This window comes from Myotis yumanensis, unplaced genomic scaffold (assembly GCF_028538775.1).
Source record: "Myotis yumanensis isolate MYYU_CA2020_CCGP unplaced genomic scaffold, mMyoYum1.0.hap1 SCAF_16, whole genome shotgun sequence".
NCBI lineage: Eukaryota > Metazoa > Chordata > Mammalia > Chiroptera > Vespertilionidae > Myotis > Myotis yumanensis.
The window spans coordinates 33,227,312-33,241,070 of NW_027223767.1; the positions used below are offsets into that span (position 1 = coordinate 33,227,312).

The 13,759-nt window shown below is 50.7% G+C and overlaps 1 protein-coding gene and 2 pseudogenes across 11 annotated transcripts in view; all 3 read left to right on the forward strand.

The window, feature by feature from the left end:
• Positions 1 to 13,759, forward strand: part of MAPT (microtubule associated protein tau) — a 76,692-nt gene that overhangs the window by 18,670 nt on the left and 44,263 nt on the right. The gene's annotated exons all lie outside the window — the stretch shown is intronic.
• LOC138995010 (E3 ubiquitin-protein ligase TRIM38 pseudogene) lies at positions 6,443 to 8,098 on the forward strand (annotated as a pseudogene).
• On the forward strand, positions 8,101 to 9,550 carry LOC138995011 (polyadenylate-binding protein-interacting protein 1 pseudogene; annotated as a pseudogene).

A 13,759-nucleotide genomic window follows, 5' to 3' on the forward strand; every position in this document is an offset into this window, starting at 1 on the left:
CAAGCCATTTAACACCAGTCACTTAACAGTCCCCTTCTTATGTGACAAAATTATTTTCAGAAATAATCATGAAATGAAATGGTCATAATAATGGGCGGACAAGAAACACAGATAATAAAATGTTTCTTTTCTTAAACTCTAGACATACAATTACACCATAATATTTTTTTAAATAAAAGTAAATATTTTAGTACAAAAAAGAAAAAAAGCACAACTACCTACTAAATCGTTTTTACATCTACTGAGTTTTGATCCATTGGTTGCAGCCTGATATAATATTTTATGTAAATCATTGCTCAGTCACTAATAGGTGAACTTTAATAAAAGTGAGACACCTGCAAAGGTTGCCTATAATTTAGCAACTACTAAATTATACCACTGATGTACTGCTTTATTTTCTTGCTTAATTCTTTCATTTTAAACACTATCCTATATAATAAAAGGCTAATATGCAAATTGTCCCCTCGGGAGTTTGACCGACTGGGAGTTGGACTGCTTGCTATGACATGCACTAACCACAAGGGGGCGGCGCAGAATGAAGGAAGGCCCTTATCAGCCCTGATCACTGGCCAGGCCTAGGGACCCTACCCATTCACAAATTTTGCGCACCAAGCCTCTAGTAACAATATAAGAAGAATAAGCTTCCATTTTCAAAATATTATTCAAACCCAGTAACATATATCTTGTTTAAGTAGAAGTTGTACATACCAAGCAAAAATATTACACTTTGCAGTTCACACTCAGGGTCACCGTTTGAAATTTTAAACACAAAAACACCAAGTGGCCACCCTGAGCCCAAGGCCTTTTCTGAGTTTTTCCCTTTTAAAAGGACCTGTGCTCCTACCAGCTACTTAACAACCCGGGTTAATAATTGGGAAAAGCAAAGAGACCTCTTCTGGTTAGATAATTATGCATGCTTTTGTCCTCCGGGCAAGGCTGCTGCATCCAATAGCCCATCACTAAAATTCGAAAACTGACCGTAGTGGGTTTGCAGACTTCAACAGCTAATTGTGTGCTGAGAATTGTCCCTCCAAGGAGGCCTTGCCATTCCCTCAGGAGACAGGGCATCTCCTCTTAGGAGCTGTGATGCTGTTCCCTCCCTCAGTCCCCCACCTCAACCGTTCCCCTCCTTCCCTGCCCACCCCCCTTATTCATCTCACAAGGCTTTATGCTGCTGCAGCCTTTTCTAATGAGGGCATTCTGGCCAGGCCTCTTTGCAGCTCAATTATGTAACCTGCCGCTGCTTCTGGTCCAAGGATCATCCTGGAAAGGTGGTCAGAGGTGGGCATACAGCCAGAGCCAGTCTAATTATGGCCCCCACCCCCTCGGAACTAGGGGGTGGTGCAGGAATTTGGACTCTGCAAGAATTAACAGTTCCACCGCCAGCCCCAGAGCCAAACCTGCAAGATGCATGCTCTTTATTCTTTGTTAATTTCCAGCAAGCAGGACTGTCACCTGCAGAGAGAGCCTGTTGGCTGCCCTGGCTACTTAGAGAGCTGTTCCCCTGTTGTTGGCTCAAGGCTTTTAGCTGGCACCTGGCCTTACATCTCTCTGACATGGGCTCCTCCAACATGTCTGGTCTCTCAACCATCACCCCTTTAACCAAGGATGACCCTTTGGTCTGATAATGACCCTGTCACGGCCCCTCTCTTTGTCCCTACAAGCCTGCCCTCCCGTCAAGTCTTAGCTAAGGTCCCCAGAGCCTTCTCCAGTCTTCTTAACCCCATCTCCTTTCAGCTGCTGCAGCCTCTGACTCTAGCGCCTGTTCTATACTGAGCTCTCGGAATCATAGACACTTGGGGCACGAGCCCATCTGTTTTCTCTCTTCTGACCTATTGCCTTGAAGTGTATTTAGGTCTTTGTCTCCCCTCCCAAACCAGACCCCAAGCGGGCAGGGAGCCCATCTTCCATCCCTTTGTCCAGCCTGGAGCCCATGCACATGGTAGGGCAGCATTCCACAAATGGAGTTGACCATGGGTCCTTTGCTCTGAAATCATTCAGTATTTGTGTATGTATCTCCCTGGCCAGACCGAATAGATCCACGGGCAGTGGCCACATCTGCTCCGTTTTCTGGGTCCCTGGTGGGGGCTGGTACATGCCTTCCTCATAATATGCTCACTGACCTGGTCCCTGAGGTCTCCCCAGCTGCTCAGTCAGGGCTGGGCCAGTGCGACAGCTCTGTCATGTTTATATCATCCTCTCCTGGCCCGCGCTCCTGTCCACAGGTATCCTAGGACCGCCAGAGGGTATATATGCACATGCATGGGCAAGGTACACACACACACACACACACACACACACACACAGCCCCTGAGCACAGCATCAATAATGCATGTTGTGCACAGAAAGCTGCTATGAACTTTATTTATCACCCAGCTGACATCTCTGATCAGCCCCCAAACCTATCTCCAAGCGTGTGGTGATTGGTGAGCCTCTCACTTAGGAGCCCACTTCTCTCTCTGTCTGTTAATAATAGATGCTGCCTACAGCCTCAGCTTGGCAGCTTTGACTTAAACGTGATCTTCACCGAAGAGGCTAATGGATGCGTCTGAATTTGTGCCTTTGAAGCACAAAGCATTGCTCTTAATTAACCGGATTCTAGCTATTGGTTGGGAAAGGCTCTCCCTCCACGACATCATTAACTACCCACCTCTGGACAGCTCCCAGAGTTAGCTCCTGCTTCAGGCTAATCCAGGGTGTGTTCCTGCACGCCCGTGCGAGAACCACGTGAGCCACCTGAGCACACAGGGAACTGGAGTGGCCCACACAAGAGAACTGGGCGGCTGTCGCATCGAAACAGACCGTGAGCTCTGAGCTTGGGAAGTGTCAGTGAGTAATGTCGAATCTCTTCCATCCCACCGCAGCCCGCCCCTGCCCCTGCCCCACACCCTCACTGGTTCAGCAGCACTGGCTGGGCGCCTTCCTCATGCCAGGTCTGGGGCCAGTGCTGAAGACACGGTGCTGTCTTCACAACCTCACAGCATTATCATTCCAGCCCCAGAGACAAGTAACCGTCAAATTACAGCACCGTGCAGTTGGGAAGGGCGTCTAGAAGCAATGGCTGCTTTGATAAAGTCGGAAGCTTGAGTAGGAGTTAGCCAGACAAAGGGGAGGGAAAGTAGAGAAGGCTTTCTGGGAGGGGAAACCAGCATGTCTGGGAGTGAGAAAGAGTGGCAGTTAGGAGGTATCACTTGATGAAGTATGAGGAGTGGCTCTCAATTAACATTCGTTCTTTCGTTCATGCATGCATGAAGGTATATTGAGCACCGAGCCCACACCAAGCACTGCACCAAGTACCGAGTTGTTTACAGTGGTTAAAAATAAGCTCCTCCCCCCTCAAGGGGCTTACAGTCTAATGGGGAGACTGCTGGGGCTCAATTAGAGTGGGAAGTGACAGGTTCAACAGTAAAGACTGGGCCAGATGCGGAGTGGAGGGAGGGTGGGGAGGTGATATGATTCCTACTCATGTCTCGGGAAGGGGGAGTTTCCAGCCTCCTGCCACAGAGGTGGGGTCAGGTGAACTCTGTGGAGTTGAAGGAGCTGTGCTGTTCCCATGTCCCCCAGACACCTCACAGGTTTTGCCAACACGGGAATGTATCTGTTGCTTTCCATCAGACTATAACATAAGCCACGTTTATAAAACAGATTAATAAAATAAAAAAGGAGACACCAACAAGATAAAGTCTCTATAACTCTACTTCCTTCCCAGGGAAAACCTCTGTTCTGCGCATGCACATATATACTTTACCTTCTTTTTATAACAATTCTGTGCGCGCACATCTCTAACACTGCTTTGTTCACTTGGCGATACAGGGTGGGCCTCTCTGTCTGCCCCGGTGTTTCTCCCCATTCCTCCTTCCCAAGCAGCCAACTTCACGCCGGGTGCCCCGGGACACAGTTCTGGCCGGGTCTGCGGGCATCACGGGACCAGGGGATGATCTCACTGGGTACGCCATCTGCCCTGCCTGGCCAGAGGCAGCATCGGGAGGGCCAACGGGCACCACGTGTCGTTGGCTCCAAAGTGGGAGGGGCTCTGTGCCCTGAGAAGCTGTTTAGTCTGCAAATGCACAGGATACAGGAAGGTCTGGCTAAATGAATGGGTGGTAAGGTCCTCAGATCAGAACCCCAGCTGACACTTACATAGAGTTCACCGGGAGCCAGTGCCAGTTCTTAGCACTGGACTCATGTAATCCCCACATTTTACGGACAAGGCAGCGGAGACTCTGAGAGGTTGAGTGACTCACCCAAGGCCCCCCAAACTGCACTGTTACCTCTGGGCCTGATGCCACCGTGCAGAAGTGCCCACACACCTGTCAAAGAGGTTTGGGGACGGTGTGCTTGGTCTGCTGTGGCATTTCTAGCGTGTGTTCAAAGGACACTGTTTATTTTCCGTCCCCCCAAGCCCAGGCTGCGCTCAGGTCGTTCATTACTGAGGGACAAGTTCTGATTAGCGGTCGACTCCCGCCGTCCTCCTCCCCCGCGTCCTCCAGAGGATGTCCTCAGACTCAAAAAATAGGAGTGAAAACATCTTCAAAACTACCTGCCTTCCTTCCTAATTCTCCTCTCCCTCCATTTCTTCCTGTTGTGCCCATCTCATGAAGTGGCATGGCACAAAAAGAGCCCATTTCTGGCCATCCCTCGGGGCCTCTCAAATCCCCGCCTCGCTCGCTCGCTGATCCTGGGCAGGTTCCAGCAAGCTGAGACTTTGAGCTGACCACGGGGCCCTCTGTCCCTCCCCAAGTCACCTGACGCGTCCTCTCTGTGCTTGCCCCTTGCTTTGTCTGGGCGCTAGTGCTTCCAAGACCTTCCTAGAGGGACCCCCTCACTCCTCCTCCTCTTCACAGGCTATCTACCCCAAAGCTGCCTTTCTCTCCTTCCCACTCTTACTCCCCTCCTTCAGGACAGAGGCACTCGTGTTGGCCCCTAATTTTATCCCTTTGGGGTAAGCCTCCTCTTCCCTGTCTTCACATATCTTCTCATTGCCCATAACTCACACGTCATGACAACATTCCTCACATCAGCCTAGAACAGTGATGGCGAACCTTTTGAGCTCAGCGTGTCAGCATTTTGAAAAACCCTAACTTAACTCTGGTGCCGTGTCACATATAGAAATTTTTTGATATTTGCAACCATAGCAAAACAAAGATTTATATTTTTGATATTTATTTTATATATTTAAATGCCATTTAACAAAGAAAAATCAACCAAAAAAATGAGTTCACGTGTCACCTCTGACACGCGTGTCACAGGTTCGCCATCACTGGCCTAGAACATCAAAGGTCACTAAAGTGCCACCTCATGTGTGCTTTTCAGTGACCCTCATAGCCTGTGAGGCAGGTGTCCTCAGACCCATTTACAAATGGTAGACCAGGGTTCAAGTGACTGGCCCAGCATCGACCAGCTAGTGAGTGGTCCCCACTAAGCCTCGAACCCAGGGCTTTTGGCTCCACACCAGGCGTCCTCTCCACCCAGATGCATGGACAGATCTGGACCAGGAACAAGGGTCCCTCGGGAAGACTTGGAGCCAAGCCTGCACTTGGAAGCCAAGGGCCCAGGGAGTCCGGCCATTCGTCTAACAAGGCAGACTCGGTGCCCTCCACACAAGGAGTGGGGGTGAGTGGCCGCGCAGGGTTCTAAAGTGCCTTGGGAAGACAGCAGCCTAAGTGCTATTCATCAGCCCAGGAATGGCTCCTGGAGGAGCAGGTGCTTCTAGGAACCCATAATGCCCTTTGGCAGGGGCCCGAGGGTGCGTCTGAGAGGCCTCCCAGCACCCACAGTGCTGCTGAGGCAGGAGCCCGACTGCGGACGTCCATTCATCATCAGATATCTGGACAAGTGGCGTATCCAGCTAGACCTGGGGAAAATGAAAAAATGCATTTGCCAAGTAGAATTTCATTTCCTGTTATGTGTCTAAGGTCTTCATACGTCTTTCTTGATAGCCTTTACTCTGTCATCTGCTCCTTCTCCCTTCCCTCCTCCCTCGACTATTTCTGTTTCTGAACATAAACGTTGTCCAGGCCTTTCTGATGGATAATGGACATTGTGCGACGGACAGAGGCTGCTGGGCTTTTCCTGAAATAGGTTCTTGGGGCCCAGAAACTAAATGTGTGCCCTTGGCTTTGATTTACTGTCTCTCGCTGACCCCAATTTCTGATGTGTCCATTTTAATTGATCCAGATAGCTGTATACCTGGATTGGACCTGGTTCCAAAGTTGTGTTGAAATTCTGGTGTGTTTTTTTCAAGATAGTTTCTTCACTCCATACAGTGTCTTCATGTCCCTGACATGGTTCCACCTGGCCCTTCTGCCCAGAAAACCCCGTTCCTAAGCTGAGCTGTCCAGCAAATCTCCAAACGCCAGACTCTGTCCCCAGCTCCACCGCTGTCTCTACGTCCATGTGAGGTCCCTCTGCCTCTCTGTGACTCAGTTTCCCCAGCAACACAATGGTGCTGAGATACTCGTGCACCTCGAAAAGGTATAGTTGGGGTGGCTCCTCCTACATTAGGGCTTCGGGGTAGGGCTTCATGATTTGATGGTGGAGGCCTCCCAAGACCCATCCCCCCAGCCCCCAGTGTTGAACTGAAAGCTAGGACTGCAGATTCAGAGCCTGTGTGTCCTCCCTCAGCCTGGGAGAGAGCACCAATGCATAATGTGGGGATAATAATATTCGTTCCTTCACATGGGCTGTTGTGAGAGTTGAATGCGATATCATGGGCAAACAAAGCCAGGCTATAGAAATATTTTTTCTTTTTAAGAGGAAATCATGGATGGTTAAAATCAGGGCTGGGGGAGATTTTAAGAGCCCTCTCCCAGCGCATTTTAAGTGTAATCTTGTGTTGGTTGGTAGAACATTTGCTGCCTGTTAGATCTGGAGGGCAGAGACACAACAAATTATATCCACTGAAGATCAGCCAGAAATTAAGATAACACTGATTACTACAGGCATGTTATTAAGTGAGTAAAGTAGGCTACAGAAGAACTGGTTTAGGGAAAATTATGTGTGTGCCTGGGAGAGATGTTTGCAGGGAAGTTCCCTAAGATATTAACAGAGGTTATTTTGCTTTGCTCTTTCACATTTTTGTATTTAACTTTTAAACAATGACTATGAATCACTTTTATAAAAGAATAAATTCTAGATTTCTACTTAAGCCTCCCGCCCAGGACTTGGGAAGTGGCTGCTCCAGGCGACTTCCTCCAACAAGTGCGTGGCGTCGGTGGTGACCCAGATAAGACCTCAAGGCTCATGGGGGCCGTGGCAGCCGGGCATCCACAGGAAGTGGGGGGGGGGGGGGGGGCGGTGCCGCCACCGCTGTGGGGAACCTCTAGGTCCCGGGATTGCAGCTTTTCGGCAGAGGCGTGGCAAGGGCCACCACCAGCAAGAAGATGTGGGAGGAGGCCACCTGCTCCATCTGCCTGCACCTGATGGCCAAGGCCGTGAGCATCAACTGCGGCCACAGCTACTGCCGGGCCTGCCGCCTGCGCCTCCTGGGCCTGCGCTCCTCCTCCCAGAGCCAGCTGGGCACGGAGACCTTCTCCTGCCCCCAGTGCCCGGCTCCCTTCCAGAGAGGCAACCTGCGGCCCAACCAGCAGCTGGGCAGCCTCATCGCCGCCCTCCAGGAGCAGGAGCAGGCGATGTCCCGCCAGGAGCACGGGGAGCAGCTGCACCTCTTCTGGGAGGACGAGGGCCAGCTCATCTGCTGGCGCTGCGAGCGCGACCCACGGCACAAGGGCCACGCCACGGCGCTCGTGGAGGACACGGCCCCAGCTACAGGGAAAAGCTCCAGGAAGCAGTGAGGAAACTGAGGCAAATGAGAGAGGAATGTACGAGCCAGAAAGCATTCATGGCGAAGCAGATAACCGAGAGGAATGAGAAGATAAAGGCTCAGAACAGAAAATCCAGGCGGACTTCCAGAACCTGCAAGCTTCTGAGGGAGGAGGAGAGGTCGTGCCTGTGGAGAATGCAGAGCGAGAAAGAGCACACGCTGCAGAGACTGAGGGACAGGGAGGCCAACCTGGGGCAGCAGAGCCGGGAGCTCCAGAGCTGCATCCTGGAGCTGGAGGAGCTTCTCGGCTCCACCGAGAAGGTGCTACGGGACATGGCCAGGTCACCACGGATGAGGCTTTGCAAGAAGCTGTGGATCTCATCTGTGGAGAGCGGCTACAGTGTTTGGACAGGTTCAAGCCTCGGACTAATTAGAGGGCACGGTCCTCTGATGGCCACGTGCAAGTCCCAGCTTGGAGGACAAAGCCTCCCAGCACAATTATAGCCAACAGCTATAGTTGTAAGCTTGAACCTATGATCCGAACACGTGGCCCCACGTGCCTGAGTGATGTGGGCTTGATAGAGTTCAGGTGCATGTAATTGAGTAGGCTCGAAACCCAGGAGAATGTTGTAAACAGCTTGACCACGCCCTTACTTTGCCTGGTGGAATCTGGCTATAAAATAAAGACATGGCTTGTAGTCTGTGGCGCTGTCGCTAGCTCTGCATCAGAGAGGCTCTCCGTCAGAGAGGACAGCGTCCCACACAGACCCAGCTTTTTCCTCTTGTCTGTCTTTTCTCAATCCTTCACCGCCCCCTCTCAGGCTCACTGAACCTGGCTGAGCTGGCTCGGCACATAAGGCACCCAACGTAGGGCTGAGTATGCTATGGCCGTGCCGGCTCGCCACACTCATCTATCAACAGGCCACATCCGTGCCAAAGTTCCGTTGCATGGGAGCCACCTGTGTAGTTACCTGTCTGATCACCTGACCATTAGCTCACAGAGAGGCAGCTTCTGCCCAAGTGCTCCTTCAAAGAATACACTCTGAATATGACCTTAGAGATCAAGCTGCCAAGGGGGATGAAGCAACTCGGAGACAATTCCATGGGTTCGTGCTCTTTCAAGGAGAACTTTATCTTCCGCTGGAGATCGAAGGGGCAGACGGACTGGTTCTAAGAACAGTTGTTCTTCAGCCTGCTCCTCAGGGGGTGTTGGATGCCCTTTTGAACCCTGTGGATGATGACCTAATTGGTGCAGTAAAATTACTGGAGTTGACAGGGCCCACATTGGAACATGACTGGACTGGACAAGGAAAGACGGACATGGACGAAGTTATCCAAAGGATCAAAAATGTTGTCCTTGCCCTGACCGGTTTGGCTCAGTGGATAGAGCGTCGTCGGCCTGCAGACTGAAGGGTCCCAGGTTCGATTCTGGTCAAAGGCATGTACCGTGGTTGTGGGCACATCCCCAGTGGGGGGCGTGCAGGAGGCAGCTGATCGATGTTTCTAACTATCTCTCTCCCTCTCTGTAATAAAAATCAATAAAATATATATTTTTAAAAAATGTTGCCCTGGATGCGCCCTGCAGTGTAGACGTGAGGCAGATGCTCTTGAAGCTTGTAGAGCTCCGGTCAAGAAAGTGGGGGAGAGTCCATGTCACCTCAACGTTCAAGAGAAGCAGCACCTGAAAATGATCCCAGCTATTTTATGACTGAACCACCATTGGGTACAGCGGATGGTGTTCCTCTCACTGCAGCTGATCCCGATGACCATGATTCATATCAGGAGTGACTTGAGGGCGGGAGAGGGAATGGGGGAGGGAGGAAGGACATATGTAATACTTTCAACAATAAAGATTTATTTTAAAAAAGAGAAAAAAATAAATTCTACACACACACACACCTTTCTCTCTCAGGATGAAGAGTGCTTTGCCTAAGAAAAGCAATTTTTTTGCTCTGCTTTTCTTGGCTTTGGCATCCCAAAAGACTCCTCCTTCTCCAGTTAGTGCTCTGAGTTCAGGGAACTTACCTGGGGTAGAATTCATATGGTGACCAGGGACATTGGTGGTCCCTAAATAAGACAGAGGCTCAGCAGCCTGCTCCCACCGCCCATCAGGGTGTCACCTGACAGTGCTGCCCGCCTTGAAGGCTAGCAAGGGGGTTGGAGGGGAAACTACTGGAGTTCTGAAAACACAGGCCACCCAAGCAGGATCTGTCACGCGAACAGGGGTGATAGCACTAGTATTTGGCTATTCCAGCGGTTACAAAGGAGGCAAGCAGCCTTCAGTGCAAAAATCAAAACGGAAACCTTAGGCTTAAAACCATAGTGTCCTCAGATACAGTCTGTGAGTTTTCTTATGAGGGTGGACAGCAGCTGCTGACATCAGCTGGGGCACATCATGTGTGCCCGGCAGCGCCGCCTCCCCCAAAAGCGGCCTTCATTCATGCTCCCTGACAATTGTCGATTGTTCTCTTTGGACTGGGGCCCAGGATGATTCCAGTTTCTCCTCCCCAACGTAAGGCTTTCCTCTATGTGGGCTCCTTTATCTTCTCTCCACTTAATTTGGCAGTACTGCCTCAAATCTGGGCATTACTGTTATTCAGCTTTGGTTCTAGAACGTTCTGTGGTCCGCCGTGATGGATGTGACCACAAGTTCACACTTGAGAGCTCCTCTGAGGTTTGCCATGCTGTCTTCCTTCCAGCAAGTCCTGCGGAGGACTTCCCTGTGCTGGGTGCCAGCTGTGAGGACAGGAGAGAAGACAGGTGACCAAAGGAGGTACAGCTTAGACCAGTGATGGTGAACCTATGACACGCGTGTCAGAGGTGACACGCGAACTCATTTTTTTGGTTGATTTTTCTTTGTTAAATGGCATTTAAATATATAAAATAAATATCAAAAATATAAGTCTTTGTTTTACTATGGTTGCAAATATCAGAAAATTTCTATATGTGGCACGGCACCAGAGTTAAGTTAGGGTTTTTCAAAATGCTGACACGCCGAGCTCAAAAGGTTCACCATCACTGCCTTAGACACTCACATTGGGACCAGCTGTTAGCAAAGAGCATCTGAGGCATCACAGTTGCCAACATCCAGCTCCAGGGGGTGTTGCCTGAAGCCCTCCAGGCTCTTTCTCTTCCTTTAGGTACAAGTTGGCTCCCCGTTCCCTGAGCACAGGGATTTCCTAATGGCCTTGGCCCCAGACTTCCCCTCAGCTCAGGAGACTAGTATGCCTGCCCTTTCATTAATCTTTATATCTGAAAGGAAAACGGTTGGACCATATGCATTAAAGAATAGAGTATAAATACAAAGAGAAAGTTTTCCAATAAAACTAAAGCTTTAGTTCATTTGAACATGTGTCCCGGTATTCCTAAACCGCTATCCCAATCACTACTTGATTTAATCACCATTATCAGCTGGCTTACTGAGATCTGATTCTGGTGCCAGGCTGTCTGGGCCTTGAACCCTGAATCCATTACAGGTCTACTGTGCAACTTTGGGCAACTTACTCAACCTTTCTGTGCTTGACTGTCCCCATCAACGGAAGTATGCATAATAATAGAGGCAGTTGTGTGAATTAAATGACTCAATACCTGGAGAGGCTTGAATCATGGTTCCTATAACTATATGGAATCCTGTTTTCCACCCTCATGAAATCACTATTAAATTCGTGATTGTGCAAAAAAAGGGAGGGGGGGGGGCGGGGGACCAGAACAAAGGAAGTTGGATGCAGGAGCCAAAAATCATCTTGGAGAACAAAGTTCATGTCAAGGTTATTTTGGGATCCTAGATTTTCCCATACTTGCTCTTTGGCTATCTGAAAGAGATCCATTGAGGCTGTTTTGTTTTTTAATAACAGCTTTATTGAGGTATGTCACATGGCATCAAATTCACCCTTTAAAGTGTACAATTCACTGTTTTCAGCAGATTCACAAAGTTGTGCGGCATCACTGCCCTGCATTCCAGTTTGGGCTTTTAACTTGAGGGGAATCTAAGCGCGCTTTCCCTTTATCTGGACAGAGCCACCCGGCCTGTGGCCGTGATTCTGCTGAGTCACTGTGGGCGGGCCGGCAGCCTGCTGTCATTCCCAGGAGAAGCCAGCGGGCCACCTGGGCTGCAGCGAGTGGGCACCCGGGCCGGCGTCTGCTGCCCCCTAGCGAGGGCTGCAGCCCAGCCCTGAAGCACCCCGCCAGGCGCCGCCACCGGAGATGGGCTCCCGATGCATTTGTTTCAGCAAGACTCTGGTTGGGGGGGCGTCTGGCTTGGAGTGCGGTGAGCCAGGGCGCGGAACCAGCCCCTGACGCAGGCCTTCCCTGACCTCTAACTCCAGTCGGGACAGGGTCATTTCACCAAGTCCTGGGTGAGGAGAAAGGCTATATTTGTTCAACTTTCTTTTGGGAAGGCGCTGGTGTGATACAGTAGGGTAGAGGTGAGTTTTAGCATCACAAGGTCAGAGTTCAAACTCTGCTCTGCAGCTTACTAGCTGTGTGACCCTCCACAGGTTACTGACCCTCTCTGAGCCGTTTCCTCATCCAGAAAGGGAGAACAGTCATCCCTCTCATGGGCTGTCATATTACAGATACTCTCTTTCTGAAGCCACTGTGACTGGCTTACAGGCAGTCAGAGCTCAAATAAACAGGTGCATTTAACCATTTGTACACCACAAGCGTCTATAGACACAAGCGGCGGACCTTTTTTAATTAAATTCAAAATATCGTGACAGTTAACTGGTTAATATCCCAAAACTGCCAAAAGGATGTCCAGTGCTGCCCTGGCTTGCCCAAGGAGCTTTCTAGAACCTGAATTACTCATCACCAAAATGCGTTGCCGTGGGTAAGAAAACTAGAAGGAATAGGAAGGGTGGTGGTAGGTGCAGGAAAGCCGTTTGGTCTTCACCTCCGTGAGGTAGAGACCACCCCACGTCAGAGGAAACCTACGACCCCTGGGGAGCCTGCAAGAGCAGAGGGCTGGGTGGGGAGCAGCCGGGCATCACGCTTGCTTCCCGTGTCCCAGAGGGCAGCAGGGCCAGGGGAGCCGAATCCTTTCCGGTTCCCTTCTCTTCTCTTCACCTGCCCTGTTTCCTTTGTCCCTCTGTCTCTCTCAATCCTGTGGACATTTTTCTCCCTCTCTTTGCCCCTGGCTGGGACTGGGATGTGACCCTGTAGGACAAGGCACTAGAGCGACTCCACAGGCCCCTGCCAGGGCCTCAGCGGCCTCCGTCTACGCGGTTACGAAACGACAGGGACCGACTCCAGCAGCCTCTGGCTCACGTTTTCTCTTGTCAGGATGCAGTCCTTTTCCCAGGGTCCCTAAAAAGTGGCTCCTTTTCGTTTCCAGGTTTAGCTCAACTTTTGTGCCTCTCCTGAAATTCCTTCCCTACCTCCCACCCTGCGGCCTCTAAGTCACTGCCTGGGGAGCAGGAGGTAGGAAATCAGAGAGAAGGGGAGAGGGACAGGGAAAAGGGGGGTGGAGAGATTGGTTGATTAGAAGAATAAGAAAACAAAGGAAGACATCTCTTGGTGTGTTTATTTTCCCGTCTGTGTGTCTCCGTTAGATTATAGGGGTCTGGGAGCTGATGACCACGTCTGGTCTGTTTTTTCGCCTGCCGTCTCTGCATGAAAGTCTTTGGTTCGGGGTGTGCGCTGTGCTAGTGGTCAGTTGGTTTACATGTTCTTTGTCCAGTTATTTCAGAGAAATCATCTTGCCCTGGTTCTCAAGGAGGAAGATGGCAGGGGTCGGGGCGGAGGGGGAGGAGGAGAGGAAGAAAGAGGAGGACTGAGATGCCAGGGCTCCTGCCTCTCCCCCAGGCCTGGGCTAGAGACCTCCTGCTGTCCTGTGAATGACCTCGGGCTCCAGAGCTGGAGGGGACAGGCCCAGCGGTCCCACTTAGAATAAATTGCCAGAGCGAAAAGGGAGCTCAGAGGTCCCCGATAATGGAACAGGTGCCTTTCAGGAGAGGGGGTCTTATGTTTGGGGGCTTTCTAAGAGTGGCATTTTGTGGA